Here is a 15,563-nt window from a genome sequence, read left to right as displayed (position 1 = left end):
TAAGTGCTATGTAACATATTGCAACGCTATATAGCACCCTGTATCAACACTGTAGCCACGACACCATTTTGGTTTTGCCTTCCCAGCCTCAAACACATTGCTACTGTTGTACAACGCTTTACTGTGACAAATCTGAGCAGGAACATCCACTTCTAGAAGCCTCTTGTCACCCTGATGGTGGCCCTGTTTGGTCTATCAAGCCCTTGGCATTTCAGCAGGACTGAGCAGTGCTAAACATATTCTATCTTACTTATGCAGCCAGGCCTCTTCCAGGTTTTAAGTGTGTTTAAGAAAAGGGGGGGGAGCATCTGCGGTCCAGAAATGTATGGCTTCATGTAGAGCTCAGTTGGGGTGTCTTTACTTCAGAAAAGGCCTGTAATATGTGCAGCATACATGGTAAGCCAGATCAGTAGAGCTGCTCTTCCCTGGTGAGCCAGGAGTGGGTAGTCCATCAGCATAAGGGAAATGGGGATGACCTTTGTATTGAAGCGTGTGTGTGGCTTGCATGTTTGACAGCCCCATGTGAAGATTTTCAGTCTCATGTTGGGTTTGTGCTCAAGACTAGTGGGTGGCTGAAGTCTTCTGGCTTGATTGCAGTGACATCTGTTTACACCAGTGGTTAATTAGGCCTGAAGACTGGCCATCTCTCTGTATTTTTTTTCCCACCGTTTCTGTGTTTTTTCTTTATTAGAAGTATTCCCTACTTGGTTGTTAAACAGAGCCTTTTGTTTTATCTGCAGATTATTTTTTTTCCTGTTAATCCATTGGCCCCAGTATGAGATTAATATCAGGACATCAGTGTAGCCTCTCTTCAAAAAAGTAACTAAGTGTTCCAGAAAAGAATGAATTGTGCTTTGGATAGAGACTGCACTGTGAGCACTGAAAGGGAAAGAAAAGCAGCCTAAAACTGTTTAAAACTCAGCTCAATGCAAAGTACAACCCACTGTGTTTTGAGAAGCAAGAGTGGAAAGGGGAGAATGTTTTAGGAGCCTGTGTGCTATACAGTCAGTGTTGGTGTGAACAGTCTGGCCTGGGTCAAAAGTGCAGCACATCGTGCAGGTGATACAGCCTGAATGGGATTTGGGAAAGAACACTGATGTTTATGAAAAGGCAAAAAGACGTGAGAAGACATACGGCAACAGTAGGCAGCACAAAGCTCTGTCAGAGGACGACAGTGTTTCAGCTGGAGCCAGGACGATGCACACCAGCAGTCTTCAGAGGACTGGGAGTGCACTGGGAATTACAGAGGGAGGGAGTCATATGCATGCATGAGGAATGCAGCAAAACCTCAACTAACTAAGCCAGCTAATGCACACGGCGTTTTTTTCTTTCCTGATAATCCTCTTCCATAATATTTCCTTAATTTTAATATGTGAAGAGTAGCCCTTTTGAAAAGCATCTAAATCACCAAGACTTATTTTCAGATGGAACCTTGTCACCCTTGTCCTTGACACGCACTGGGGATTTTTACTGGGTATAACTATTTGAGTGCTATCTTGGAGTTAAGGGTTTTTTTTCTTAATTCATGAATTTACCATGTGGCACAACCCTTGATACTGCCAAGCAACAGCTTCTATTACTAGACTATATGGGCCCCATCCTGCATTACAGAAGCCAAAAGCAGTATTTGGGAAACAGACGTTGGCATTGAAATCTATAGGAAGGCTTAGAATAACTGTACAAAAGGGGTTAGTTGCAGTCAGAATATTGATTCATGAGCTCCGTGGTTTTTTGCATCTCTGCTCATTTTACCCAAGTAAAATCAACTGCCCAACTGGACATATAATATATGATACTGCATTAGAGCTAAAGCTGCATTTGGTCACACTCATTAATTAAACTGATTTCTCCTGTAGTTTTTTTTTCCTAGAGAACTAACGGAGAATTATAATTAAGCATATTATGCATTCTAGGGAACGGTGTTTCTCCTACTGCCACAAAAACATTAAAGGAGAACAACATTAACTAAAGCAGAAAATGAAGGGGAAAAAAGAGCTAAAACTGGAGTGAGAAGGAAGGAGCATTCCTTCATTCGGTTTTAACCGGTTCCTCTGTGCCTTGGGACATGTGGGGCAGCCTCGTTCCAGTAAAAGAGTTGCACTAGCAAAAAAGGAAAAAAAAACAATTGAAAACTCGAGGAAAGCAGCCCAGCTCACACGTGCAGCTTGCTCCCTGCTGACGTAGAGGTGCGAACTGCAGTCATGCAGCACCCCATTTTTTTTTTTGAGGGCCTTGCTTTTATTTGTGGCTGAGCCTTGCATGAGAAGGGCCCCACTCCAGAAAGTCAGTATGACCCCTGAGCTGGCCTGAACGGAGATGGCATGAGGTCTTAGTGGTGTTTAATCGAGCCTTTGCTTGTAGTGTGCTTGCTTCTTACCTGTGAGACCTGCGTTGCTTGGTGGGGAGCGGTGCTCTAGTGGAAGGAGCATCCTTGGCTGTAGGCAGGCCCTTTGTTTAGCTTTTCCCAAGTTATTAGTGCTGACGGGGTCTTCATCTGCAAAAAGTTGTCTGTTCTGGGGGCAGTATTAGGTATTTGCCTGTCAGCGCCTGCATGCGCTGAAGCAAAAACATGCAGGGAGAAAATGAAGAAGTTTTGTTCTTACAATTACCTGGTGAATTCTCACACTATTAATGTGTACTGCAATTAGAAAGAAAAAGGCCAAGGATGCAATTAGAAACATAGGAAGCAGTTAACTGCCTCGTTTTTGAAAAACGTGAGGGTTGCTGACATTCCAGCACACCAAAAGTTGCTGCTCTTTCCTAATTAGTGCATGTGTTGATAGGCAAAGATTATCTGGCAGTCTGTAGTATTTGTAATGAGCTACCCTATGAAGCCTGGTGTCTGTTTTCCCCCTCCCAATCTTTCCAATCTTTGATTTCTGTTTGTTCATTTATTTCTTTAACACAGGAGGGTTTTTGAATGATCTACAGGAGACCTGGCCTCAGTCAGGCAAGCTTTGACCATCCTTGCTCAAAGACAAGGCCGCTTAGACTATATGCCTGTGGCCCACGTCAGGTCAGACCGCTGTAGAGAAATGCTGTTCCATTCCTCCTCTTTTAGTGTGTTGTCTTCATGTGTGAGCAGTTGAAGGCCTGTGTCAAGGCTGTGACTGCACAATGACATCTGCGCTACTGCTCCTTGGGAAGCCCTTGTGTGCACTGTTCCAAAATGGGGTGTGTTTTGGGTGGCTTCTCCTCACAGATACGCAGACTTTTCCCCCTGCTCCTGCAGGCTTTGGAAGACTGTGCTGACACGCTTCCTTGTACAGTGTTTTGTGGCTCAGTTGCAGGCTGTTTCTTCAGGCTTACCAACATGTTTGGGCAAACTGCGTTCGGGCCTTGCAGACACCTTCTGGTCAGATTGCTCCGGAGCTGCAGAGTAGAGTTTCTTGGCCAGAAAGGTCTCATTAAATCAGGTGGGAGGCAATGTGAGAAGCAGTTGGCAGTGGGATTATTTGTCTTGCATAGCCTAACCTCGTCCTGCCGCGATGGAGCCTCTGCTGTACGCGAAGTGTAGGAAGGAGCTCTACTCATATTGATTTGTATCATGACCTCTGCTCAGCTGAGAGTGCTTCTGAGTGTGGACACGGGTTGTACTAGTTGTGTTCAGAGGAACAATCTGAGTTATGGCGTGACTATAAAATCCTGCCAAGAAAGGCCCAGGGGAGTTACAGTAGGAAACAGAAGGGGCTGTGAGTTTTCTCTTATGCTAGTGTAAAATTGGAGCAACCTAACAAAGTCAGAAGCGTTTAAAACTCAGAACGCAGGCTCAGGCCTTTTACTGCCGAGTATAACATGGCAAGATTGGGGCCGTGGATATCGGACTGAGTTCAGCTGCTTATTTAGCAAATGTTTGTGGTTATGCCTATGGTGCCGGTGATAGTGTGCACACACCCAGGCACAAGGACTGTAAATCTGCTGTGGACTTTGAGCTCCAGAAGGCAGGCACAGCTTGGCTGGATGCATCCACAGCGTAATTATGCAAAGCCAGATCCTGCCATGGTATAAATCTGGTGTAAAGGAGGGCAGAATGTGTCTCTGAAATTTGGTGGATCTGGCATAAAAAAAACCCAAAACCCAAACCTGGTTGAAAAATGTGTAAATATTCTGGCTGGCTTTTGAGTAGTCTTAAGCACACCAGATGGGTACTGCTCCATTCATGCCCTAAAGAAAATGCTCTTCCTTTTATTTAATGATTTTTTTTTTTTTTATCATGACTCTTGTAATTTCAAGAAGCAGCTTGTTTTCCCAAGTTGAAGGACCAAATTTCAGCAGCTGGCTGCTGGAAAGTATCCAGCCAGGGGAAATTCTGGTTTCAATTTTTACCAGCTCCTGAGCAATTCACAAGTCACTTGTCAAAATTCAGTAAATGGTTCATTAATTGCTTTGCAGATCTGGTTCAGGGCTACCTGTGTACTGCAGACAGAGAGGATGAGTGGGTTTAGATCTCCTCAAAAGAATGGCTGATAGTGGGGGTGGGAGGGGGAAGGTGTGCCAAGACCTCCAGAACTGGCAAAGTCAAACACCAGTTTTTAGATCTGATGCTCTTTCCTCCCGTTTTAGTGACTTCAGCAGAGTGTTATCTGAAATACCAGTCTTGGTGTTTAAATATCAGTTAGATGGGTCTTTTCAATGACAATTTTAAGAATCCATAAAATCATCACTTAATCGCCTTCTGTTTTGGTAGATTCACTATTTTAACTGGGGTTTATTTCTCTTTGTGGATTTTTGGTGGATACAATTTCCAGGTTAAAGAAATCTTCCCTCTAAAAGTATCCTTCTTTTCCTTTTCAGTTTTCTATCTGAAGATGGAACTTAATTTCTAGCAAGACCATCAGTTTGATCACAAATCATTACAGACCATTTTGAGCATAATACCTAAACGAGTCGTGATATTAATGACTAATAATCGCCTTTATGTTAGGTCTTAAAGCTTTATTGTCCAGAAGTACAACCGGTTTAGTGAAACATGAAAGGCCGGAACGATCCGAGATGCCGCTGGGGCTGCTGCCAAAACTGTAAGGTGTCTGCAGCGCCTTTTGCAGCGCCGGCTGGGGTTACAGTCCCTTTCGAAACACGATCATTGAGGTAACTTAAAATAATCGTCTTCTTTCCAGATCGCGCCTGCTGCCGAGCACTTCCCCCTTCCCCCAAGTCGTCTTCGTGCGCTCCAACATCTCCGCTTGGCCTCATTTTTGTGCTCCGGTGGTACCTGCACAGCCCAAATTAGCAGCGAGGATCCCACGGAGGGGGGCCGCCGCCTCCCTCGGCTCCCAGGTGAGCTCCGGGGCGGGGAGCGGTCGGCAGCGCTCGCGGGGTCCGCCAGGCTCCCGGCTCCGCCGGGCCCGGCCGTGGGCTGACCGGGGCGGCACGGGGGCACGCGCCGGGGCAGCCTGGGGGCCAGCACCGCGGGGGAACCGGGCTGCCCGGGGGCAACCGAGCCCCGGCCGGGTCCTCGCCGCTGGATAGCTGGGATACTTGTCATATTTGCGGTCGGGGCGCGTTGGCACCCGCCTTTGTCCCGGCCCGCGGCCCGGCGCTCCCCGGGGAAGCCCCGGCGGCGGCCGCCGCGCTGCCGGGGACCGCGCCGCCCGCCCGGGGCAGAGGCACGCGTGGGCAGCGCGGGGAGCCGTGCCGGCGGCCGCGGGGCGGCGGGGGGGGGGTGGGGGGAGGAGGAGCAGCGGGGCGGGGGAGGAAGGCCAGGGCCGAGGCGGAGCTTTGACGCGGTCCAGAGGGCGAGGAGCTCGCCGGAGCCGCCCCTGTCGTCAGTGCTGGCGGCAAGTGCTGGGAGCTGGGGCTGGTGCCTCCTCCCTCTCCTCCTCCTCCATTGTATAATGCTGCGTGATCGCAGTCGCCGGGGCACAGCGGAGGCTTAAATCCTCACGCCGCCTGCGCCTGCCTCCTCCTCCTCTGCCTCCTCCTCCTCCTCCTTCTTCTCTTTCTCCTCCTCCTCCTCCGCATCCCACCCGGCCCCTCCCCGGAGCGGCGCGGCGAGGGAGCGACATATGGAGCTGCTCTAGGGCGAGAGTTGGCGACCTCCCCCTCTCCATGCGTTAGTTCTCAGGTGGAGCTGCATGTGGTGAGTGGGGCTGCGGGGCAGCGGCGTGCGGCTCGGGGTGGGGGGGAGGGCGGGGGTCACGCCACCCCCCCGCCCCCCGCCCCGGTTTTGCGAGTCATCTGGGCTTGTTTTAAATTTGTGCGGTGTCCTCACCCTCTCCTCCCGGGGCGGGGGGGTGGGGGTGGGGGGGCGCGTGCGGAGATGAGCAGAGGAGGAGGAGCAGCAGAGGAGTTGCTTTTAAAATATCTCCCCGTCCTCGTCGATGCACGGAGACCCCGGGCCGAAGCAGGTGCGTGCGTATAGTTGGAATGTACTTTTTATCGAGGCTGCTGTGCCGGCCCCGGTAGTGCGGGCGGTTGTGCTCTCAAGAGCCGTGCTACATCCGACTCGAAGAAACCGGCTTTACCCCGGTAAGTTAACGTGCGCGCCGGGGAGCCCCTTGAACCGGGAGGCTACAGCCTTGCTCCCTTTTCCCAGCAAGAGCGGGGACTTCAGGGTACCCCTAAGAGTGCGTGCCGTAGTGCCAAGAGAGCTAAAAGGGCCCGGGGGAGACTTTCACTCCGCTGGAGCAAAGCTGACATATGGCCGGGCAGGACCCGCCTGGCCCCGCTGGCTGGACCTTTCCAGGGGTTAGTGCTAGGGTGGCAGCAGGGCAGGGGATTAGCGAGTCTTTTCCCTCAGCAATAGTGCTCTTGGGTCTTCCTTGGAAGCACCACCAGCATGGAGACACAGGCGTTTGGGGGGCTTTTGTGAGCAGCGTGGTTCACCTTTTGGAAGTGATGGCAAAAGAACTGTTTATTGGGATTTCCTTCAGGGTGGGGAACTCTTGGAAAAATCATTCTGCAATGCCATTTTCATTTAGAGTGTTTGCTCCTTTACTCATGTCAGCGTGTCAGGATCTGGAAGGATAAGTTCTTCTTAAGCGTGAAAATAGGAGTGCAGCTACCTGCTGTCATTTCTTGCATTTTGTGAAGCACAGCTGGAAAACCCAGGGACGCTTTTGTTGAAAATCTATAGAGGGGTTCGTGTGCTGTCCCCTGGGGCCCTTGGTGGCTGATCTACAACACGGGTCAGCTGCTGGTGTAAAATAAAACAAATCTGCCCATTTCATCTCCATCTGGGGGGGCTGTCAGCCCCTTTACCCAAACTTCAGTGCAGCACACCAGAGCTGTTGCGTGTGGCAGTCTGTGTTCAGACAAGTCCAAAGCTCTTGGGATCAGGAAAGTCCAGGCTTTTTCAGCTAGTGCCCAGTGAAGTCAGCAGGGTGGCTCTTGCTGCCATCAGTGGGTGCTGGATTTGGCTGCTGTAGAATATGCTATTGCTCAAACAATGGTGGTAGAGGGCTTGGCTGCCCCCTAACATCAGTTTTATGCTTGTGTCTCTCAAATGGAGTAAACAGTTTCTATTTATGTGAGTTGAAATGACACTTCCTACCTTTTTATTCTGATTTTTTTTTTAAGGGGTTCGCCCACACAAATGGAGGTGCCTGTGTCTTATGGGCTTCTTGTACAGTACAAAATTGACAGAGGCACCTCGGTTTCCATCTAAGTGTGAGCGAGGCTTTCACATGATAAAATGAATAGTGTTTTCTTAAAAGTTGCTGTTGCTTGTACTTACATTGCTGTAGAAATTAAGTAGTTAATTAACCAAGGTAAACTGAAAGTAGCCCTTTCTGCTTGAAGTTAAAATGCATAATTTTTTTACATAATAAGATGGTATCTTTGGAATCTGATTTAACATAATGAGCTAGTGGTGGTAGTAGAGATAGGAGGAGGATTAGCAGTTTCTGCTGCCAGACAGGTATCTGAGAGCATGTCCTAGGGAATACTTCCATTGTCCAGGCAAGTATTCCAGCATCTAATGTAACAGCTGTAGATCTTCCTCTTTTTGTGACTGATCCTACTTCCATTTAAGTTGGTAGCAAAAACCACCCACTCCTTTTCTGCAGGAACTGGATTGGACTGCTAACAAATGAAGCTAGACTTTGTGCATATTAAAACACCACTTTGATTTTTGTGTCAGGCTGATTTCTTTTTCTCTGAAGCTGATTAAAAACAAACAAAAAGAAACTTGCTAGACAGAGGTATTTCTGGTTTTGTCTGCAGACGAAGCAGTCTTAAAGGCTATTAAATACATCTGTAGGTGCTGATTTATTAAGAATTGTATTCCTTTATACACCTCTTTTTAATGGGAAAGATTAAATAATGACAGTTTCTCGGTGTTTTGATGGAAAATAATAATGTAAATTGAAGCACTCTAATTGTCTGCCTGAGAGGCATTAACGAGTTTGAGATAATGTCCTAATATCAAGGAAAACCTCAAATTTCATATTCTGAATTCTTTTTAGCTTCCATGAAGTACAACAGATCTTATGCAACATCTAGTTTGAAGGATTTTGCCATCATTTACACAAGATGTTTTTATTTTTCCAATAAATAATTCATAGGGAACAATTTTTTTTTTTAGGAACTCTGACTTTTTTCACACTGATGTAAAACACTCCTGGCACAGTTCATCTCCGGCCGTGCTAACACTAGACAGGTGATCCAAAATACTTGTGACTATTTTTGGTTTATGTAACATCTTAAAGTGTAATCTGTCAAGCAAGGAGAATGCAGTACTTTGAAAGTGTAAGTAGTCTTCTGGTGATCTACTTATAAGGGCTGGGTAGCAAGAGAGACACCTTCTTCTAACTCAGCTTTATGTGTGTAACCGGCTCATGAGGAGACAGCTCCGTTTGCAATGGTTCCTGAACATGCACACATACAAATCAGTGCCAGAAACGACGGCTTTCAGTTACCAAGTCCAAAGATCAGGAGCGTTCCAAAGGAGAGAGCAAGGTCCAGCTTCAATGTAAGCAGGTTGGCAGTAAGCACAGATCTTTATTGTAGGTGAATCTTTTGCTAATTAATAGTTTGTAGAAAATGGAATTTGCCAATCTGAGAATAGCACTTGTTTTCTTCAGGGGGATGTAATTGCGTGTTTTCTGCCCCTTCTTTTATTTCTAAACTTTCATCAGTCAGAGGAACTGTGCTATTACAAAGAAGTGTGTGTTTTCTGTAAATGGAGAGAGACCCTCAACATATGTTAGTTCTTTAATGCTTTTATAATCAAAGTCAATTTTTGTTTGCTATAGTGGAGGCTTCAGGTTTGTTCAGCATTACCAGTGCAAATGCTGTAACAAAAAATAAGATAACAATGCTGACTCTTCAACACAAGTGGGGAAAGAAAGCCTTGTAAATGCAGCGCTAACTTTGCCATTTGGATGTTCTGAACTGAACTCAGCTGAAATTGAGCAAAACAGAGTCCAAAGCAAACATGTTTCTGGGAGATGGCAGAGGTTTTGTGAAAGGAATAGGCCTGTATGTACTGTGTCTGTACAGCACCAATCACAGTAAGATCCCTGCCTTCTGTCTCATACCTCTACAAGTATTAAACAGTGTGTTAGGACTGTGGAATAGAAACTGCACGGTGGTGTTTGCTTCACTGTTGGCTCCCAATGAGTGTGTCAGATGCTCGGTGTCATTGCAAAGTGGTCCAGAGGAGCTGCGAAGACAAGTTAGACCTGCAGCTGGGAGATTCCTCTGGCACAAAGGGGAATTCCTGGGTGGGGAAGACCTGATTTGAGGGGCATATCCAAGGGAGAGCAGGGCTGGTCTCCAGGGGCATCAGACAGCTGGTGGTACAGCCTCATTGATCTTCAGAAATGGCTTTAAGTCACGACAAGGAGCCAAGGTAGTTTGAAAGGACTGAAGAAGCTATCAAGTCACCAGAGAGCGAGTTTTTTGGTTTTCATGTGTCCCTTCTTTGAGGGTGGAGGCTCAGCTAGCTCAAGTGAGACAGCAGCCACCACCACATCAGAGTGACTGTGGATTCAGGCTGCTGCAGTGATATTAAAACCATGCTGAGTCCTGTGTTAGGCGAGTTCAAACCATTATTCTTCCAAATAAGGGGCTGGGTTTGGTACTGAGCTCTGCCTGGTACGTAAAACTGTAGGTGTTGCCATATAACGTCTGAAGTTCCCAACCTATATAACATGATCAGTGTTTTGAGGAGCAGTGGGCTTAAAGAGGAATGAATCATTAATATTGCTCTGGAATTGAGTTTTAAGTGGCATTGAATGACATGAGTCTGTCTGTGTAATTATTAGGAGCCAAAGCTGTTTACTTTGCTTTTATACCAGTAAGGTGTATTGGATTTCATTTGACAGCTTCTGCTTCCAATGAAGTTAGAATAAAAATTGTATTCTTGATATAGTAGAATACAAAGAGAAAAGTGCAAATGTGCGTTGTTTTCTTTAATGTTATTTTTAAAACTGGGCGGTGTATGGAGTATCAGAAGAAAGAAGTTCCCTTTTCAAAGGAACCCTGAGTTGGTGGGAAGATCTGAAATTGCCTTAAAACTTGTTTGGGTCATCTGTAATGAATAAAACTGATTTCTTGATTCCAGTTTTTCAATACCCTCAGGAAACCTTTGTGCTGTTTGAGCAGCACTCACCTTTAACGGAAACGTGACAATTATCGGCTGTTTTCTTACAGTTTCTTATATTAGCCTGTAACATTAGCCTCTTAAAAACTCCTGTTGTGCCAGGCAGGCAATAAGGTTGAGTGAACTGTGCTATAGAAAGAACCACCCATGATTGGAGGTAAACTATGCGGATATATGTTGGGGTGGAGGTTGAAAGGAGCGTGGAGGGCATACTTGAAGCAGACAGTGCAACTGCTACAGCAGGTCTGACTAGTTTGAGATGCCTAAAGGCAGCTTTGTCTTAACTTCAGGTAGCTGCAAAATGAAGTTTTAAAACCTAATTCAGAACTGCATCATCACCTTCCGGTGCCTCCACAAACTCTCTACTTCTCGTGTGTTTTTACAGGCACTCTTTCAACCTTGGAAGAAGTGTTTAATAGATACACGTACACGTGCATGCATATCATTTGCATATTTTAAAAATATACATTTCATCAAGATAGGAGACTGGCGTTCATGCACAAACCACAGGGTTTTTTAAACAGTGGTAACATTTTGCTTTCTTAGCGCTCTGTGTGTGTATATGTGCATGCGAGAGAGAAGCCATTCCATTTAAACATTTTTGTATAGCACGATTTGTCGCTGGTTGGTTCTTGTGCCTTCGGCTGTTCCTGTGTAGGAGGAGGGACTTTTGCACTTTATTAGTCTGTGCTGCGGTTGGAGGGATTTTGACCAGGACTACTTCCATACTGGCTGTCCCAGGGGTACAATAACCTGCTTAGGTTACCCTCCTGTCATCTAGCTCACAGTCTCCCTTACCCTCCCACTCCATCTGTTTGGCAAAATTGGCTCTTCTAAACAGCCCTTCCCCTTTCCTCCCCTAACTAAAGTATTCCAGAAATAACTTGCGAATGAATAGGAGAGAGAATATTTTCTCTTTGTGTAGCATACAGTGTAAAGCTTCTTGTTGCTGCTGTGCTTCCCCTTGCTGGCAGTGGAACGTACGTGATACATATGTGCTCTGATGTGGGGTTTTTTTTTAATTGTGGGGAAAAATCAGTGTAATAATATCTTGGGTGAGGTGAATGGGTTGTGCCTGACTGAGTATGAAATGAAGTTTAGGACGTTTAGTTTCAGTCTCCTGATCTCTTCTCCTCCTGTATTTTCCACTCTCAATTTTCAAAGACCTAGTTTGTGGTTAAGTTTGCTTGTTCTGTGTTAATTATCTGTACTAAGCCTGCTTCAAAATACAGGTTTAATACATATGTTGTTAAAGTACACTATTGAAAGGGTGTCTTCATGTAAGTTTAAATGATTTACTGGAGAATGTTTAAACTACTACACATAAAAGTTACATGCATCCCATGGTGGCTGGTATAAAGGGTATTGTTTTGATGTAGTAGTTTATTGTGAAATCAAGCAGGTGTTACAAAAAAATGGATCTCTTCCATCTCTAACTCATTGCTGTTGTAGGATGCGAATCGTTCAAGGCTGGCCAAAGTTCCCTTCATCAGTTTTCAGAAGGCTCCTTCGTCACATATGAAAATACATGCTGTATTTAAAAAAATGGGAGAGCTTTAGTGCTGGACTGAAAGGCTAACTGTTATCATCTTGTCTAACATCACTTAAGACTTAGCAAACTTTCATGTCAAGCTTTACCTTTTTTTTGTTTATTTCTGTTTTCGCTGGTGGTGGAGAAACATTAAACAGCTTTTTCACCTCTTTAAGATAAACTTGGGGATGAGCAGGTGCTTTTTCACAGAATGTACTTGTTTGCAGGGCTGTGTTCATTTCATTTAAGCAAAAATGTTGAAAACAACTCATATGCCGTGTAGCTGCTTCAAAAATGCCAGGGAAACACCTTTCTTTTCTCTTCTTTTAACTCTCAGTAGTGAGAAACTGGTTAGCAAATAAAACCTGCAGGCCAGAAACTAAAATGACTTGTCATTGCTGGGATGTATGTTGCATTTTGCGGTATACATTTCTTTAGAGGTTATTTTTTTTCTCTCCTCTTCTTCCCCGCTGCCATTCGCTGCTTTTCAGTTTGACTGTGATAATTTATTCAACACTGTTTTCAGAGCAATAACCTACTTTTTGGCAAACCATTCAGTTCTTTCCACAGTATCGTGGGTATTTTTTTCCCTTCATGTGTTTATTAAGGGTCTACGACAAGGGGGAAAAACAAGGTATCTTTGGGGAAAAGGTGCTATGATACACTTGCAAGCAAGGATTCAATCCAAGTAATTACACATATGCATGAAACTCTTTTATTATACACAAAGGGGTCTCGTCTATCTTGGATGCACGTGCAATTCTCATGAACCTTTGTAAGAATTATACACATCCAGTGAAGATGGGTCTAAAATACTCAGTCCCTATGTACACTAAAAATATCAGCTAGACTGTGATGTGCGTGTGCCAATAGACATGTCTTGTACAATATAACACAATGTTGCTGTAATCTATTGTTCAGAGTGATGTTGCAGGGGAGGAGGGATGTATAGCCAGTCTTGCTATTTCATCATTCTTCCTTAGAGTCTGACCAGTAGCATCTTGTCATTGCAGGCATGTAATTTTAGCTGTGAAAGGGGGCATGTTTGCTAGCCCATGACACTTTCTGGTGGCCGCACTAGCTCTTTCAGATTGTTTGGAATTTAATTTACTAGTAAGGTGCCTCTTTTTAGCCAGTGCTTTTGCTGTGCCAATGCCTGCTGGCTCTGCAGTGGGAAGAAATGGAAGGCAGTCAGCCCTTGGCTGAACTGGGCCCTGAAGTGGTACACAGCCATCTTAATTGCTGTAGCTCCACTGCTTGAAGAGATCCTGGCCCTGGTTCTCCAAGTACGGAGCTCTGTGCACCAACTCCGGCACGGCTCCATGCCCAATGGCGGGGAGATTTTATCGTGCCATGGTCCTGTTTGTGGGACCGGCACCTCCTGCTTCCAGGCATCGAGGCCCAGGGTGCCGGACTTGTGAAGAGAAACCGTGACGTGGAGCAGAGGGAGCTTCTTGGCTGATTCCGGGAGGCTTGTGCATAGAAGCCCTCGCATATTTTTCGTGTGACAACAAGCAGAGTCTGCCGAATAATCAGCTAATCACATAGTAAAGTCAGAGGAGCTGGCCTAGTGCTGTGCATGTTTTTATTTACTGGGGCTCTGATTTCCTAGTACTGATGCCCAGGTGTGTAATGCAGCTCCTAGTCCTTGAGCTTTTGATACTGGCAGCAGAGTTGCTCAGCCCGTGTGTACACAGCACAGTGTAATTTGATTCACGCTTGGCAGGCCTGGCTGCTTCCTTAACACTGCCAGGTGGAGGCCCAAATTTCAGAATAACCTTGGCCCAGCTCTTTCGGGTGGCTCTTTGAAGCACAGGGTCTCAGCCAAGCTGATCCCCAGTGAGGAGGTTCCTGTGTAGTGGCACAGGTGCTATTGCGAGTAGACAGTGCACACATCCATCCTGGGGAAGGATGTAAAGAGGGTTTGGCACAGAGGTGACCCGAGGAAAGGGCAGCTTTGCCATCTTGCTGAAAGTCTTTCTTCCCCCCAGGTGACCTACCCTAACAAAACAGCTCCTGGTAGTGGAAAGTGGGGGAATCCTCCACCGCAGTCTGGCTCAAAGTAGGTACTGCTGGGGCTGGTGGTCAGCAGGGCTGTGTCTGCACCAGGCCTGCAAAGCGCTGAGGCGGCTTTAGCAATCATAGAAAGCTTGTTTCATGAAACTTCCAGTTAAGGACAAGACCAAAAAAGGGCAGGCCGGGGTCTTGTTTGCATCTGCTGGGCACTGTTGTAAGGATGCTGATGGGAAGTCCTGTCTGAAGCAGAACATGTGATAACTGACATTTTGGCTGTGTGAGACTGTAGAGATAGAAATTACTCCTGCTGGGCAATCCAAACCTGTTCTTTTTTCCAGTAAAGACAACTACCTTCCTGTACGTGAATAAAACCTATTTGGAATAAATGTTTTCCAGCCCTGTATGCTACAAAGCTTTATCCCTCACCTCTTGCTTTGTACTGAGAAGTTGTAAGAGCTGCTCAGAGGTTTTGCTCTTGACTTCAGCCTCACAGCTGGTCTGAAATACACCTAGCTAGCTTTCCACGCACAGAACCTGTGTGGTCTTGTTCACCTTTTAATTCTGCCAGGGTAGTCTTTAATGGTTTAACGAGCTAACAAGTGCTCGTCTGATTTAAACTTGCATTATGTTCTGCTACCCTGATAGAATTCCTAATATTATAAACACTCTTAATAACATGGCTATAATCTAGAAAACCTGCTCTCCTTTTTCCAAATAATTACTTAATGAGGCAGTAATTTATTCTAAGCTATATTTATTGGAGCCCTTTCCGGCTTTATCAGACATATTCTGTTTGGTGTGTGCAGTTAGTCAAAAAACATTAGAACTGCTCCACTTCTTCCAAGGCAACACGTTACATTTAGCAAACTGACAGCATTAGAAACTGTTTCCAATTTAATAGAAGCATATGTTTCCTGCAAGACTTAACACACTACAGAGTCAGAGATTGCCTTAGACTGCGGCTTTGTCTTTTTTTTAGCGTGGTAAAAAGGAGCTGGAAACTGAAGGCAGAAGTGGAGCATGTAGTTGTGTTTTTGGTTGTTTTGCTTGCTTTTGTTTTTCAGAGAGCCTTCTAGCAGGGCTTTGATGGGCTGCAAGTTTAAGAAACTATCAAGAAAGTAGTGTGGGCGGCGCATGTAGAGCTCTCACTCGAAACACAGTTTCTGATCATTAACAAACAGCAAGAGCTTGCTTTGCCCTCTGGGCCTCAAATAGTACAGTATGCAACAAGGGAGAGCAGGCAAGGCACGAGGATGGAAACAGTAGGATCAGATTACAGTTTCAAAATATCACTGGAACACGTTGGCTGGCGTTACACTATTGACTGGCTTTATAATTGCATTGCTTATTTGCTAGGGAAAGGCTTCACCTTACTTTCTGATTAATGTGGGCACTCCTTCAGGGACCTGGGGACTCTAGGCTCTGAGTACCAAAGTAAACCCCTAGGAGAGCTGCTGACTTCAGATGGTC

At 45.8% G+C, this 15,563-nt stretch overlaps 2 protein-coding genes across 8 annotated transcripts in view; one reads left to right on the top strand and one right to left on the bottom strand.

Annotated features, from left to right (window-relative positions):
* Positions 1-15,563, bottom strand: part of ACTR2 (actin related protein 2) — a 516,258-nt gene that overhangs the window by 234,063 nt on the left and 266,632 nt on the right. The window lies entirely within an intron of this gene.
* SERTAD2 (SERTA domain containing 2) overlaps positions 1-15,563 on the top strand; it is a 79,810-nt gene that overhangs the window by 55,338 nt on the left and 8,909 nt on the right. For 3 of the 7 annotated variants that reach the window (XM_075088364.1, XM_075088363.1, XM_075088365.1), the window contains one exon: positions 5,118-5,277. The exons of 1 other annotated variant lie outside the window; for it this stretch is intronic. The gene's annotated coding sequence lies outside the window, so the exon portion shown is untranslated. Of the gene's footprint in view, positions 1-5,117; positions 5,278-5,723; positions 6,080-6,265; positions 6,469-15,563 lie in introns of those variants that run through there. 3 more of the 7 variants (XM_075088362.1, XM_075088361.1, XM_075088367.1) reach the window with 3 other exon arrangements.

The sequence above is a fragment of the Phalacrocorax aristotelis genome, chromosome 3, assembly GCF_949628215.1.
Source record: "Phalacrocorax aristotelis chromosome 3, bGulAri2.1, whole genome shotgun sequence".
Classification (NCBI taxonomy): Eukaryota; Metazoa; Chordata; class Aves; order Suliformes; family Phalacrocoracidae; genus Phalacrocorax; species Phalacrocorax aristotelis.
The sequence above is the reverse complement of the archived record's forward strand: the minus strand, read 5'-3'. Positions and strand labels throughout refer to the sequence as shown.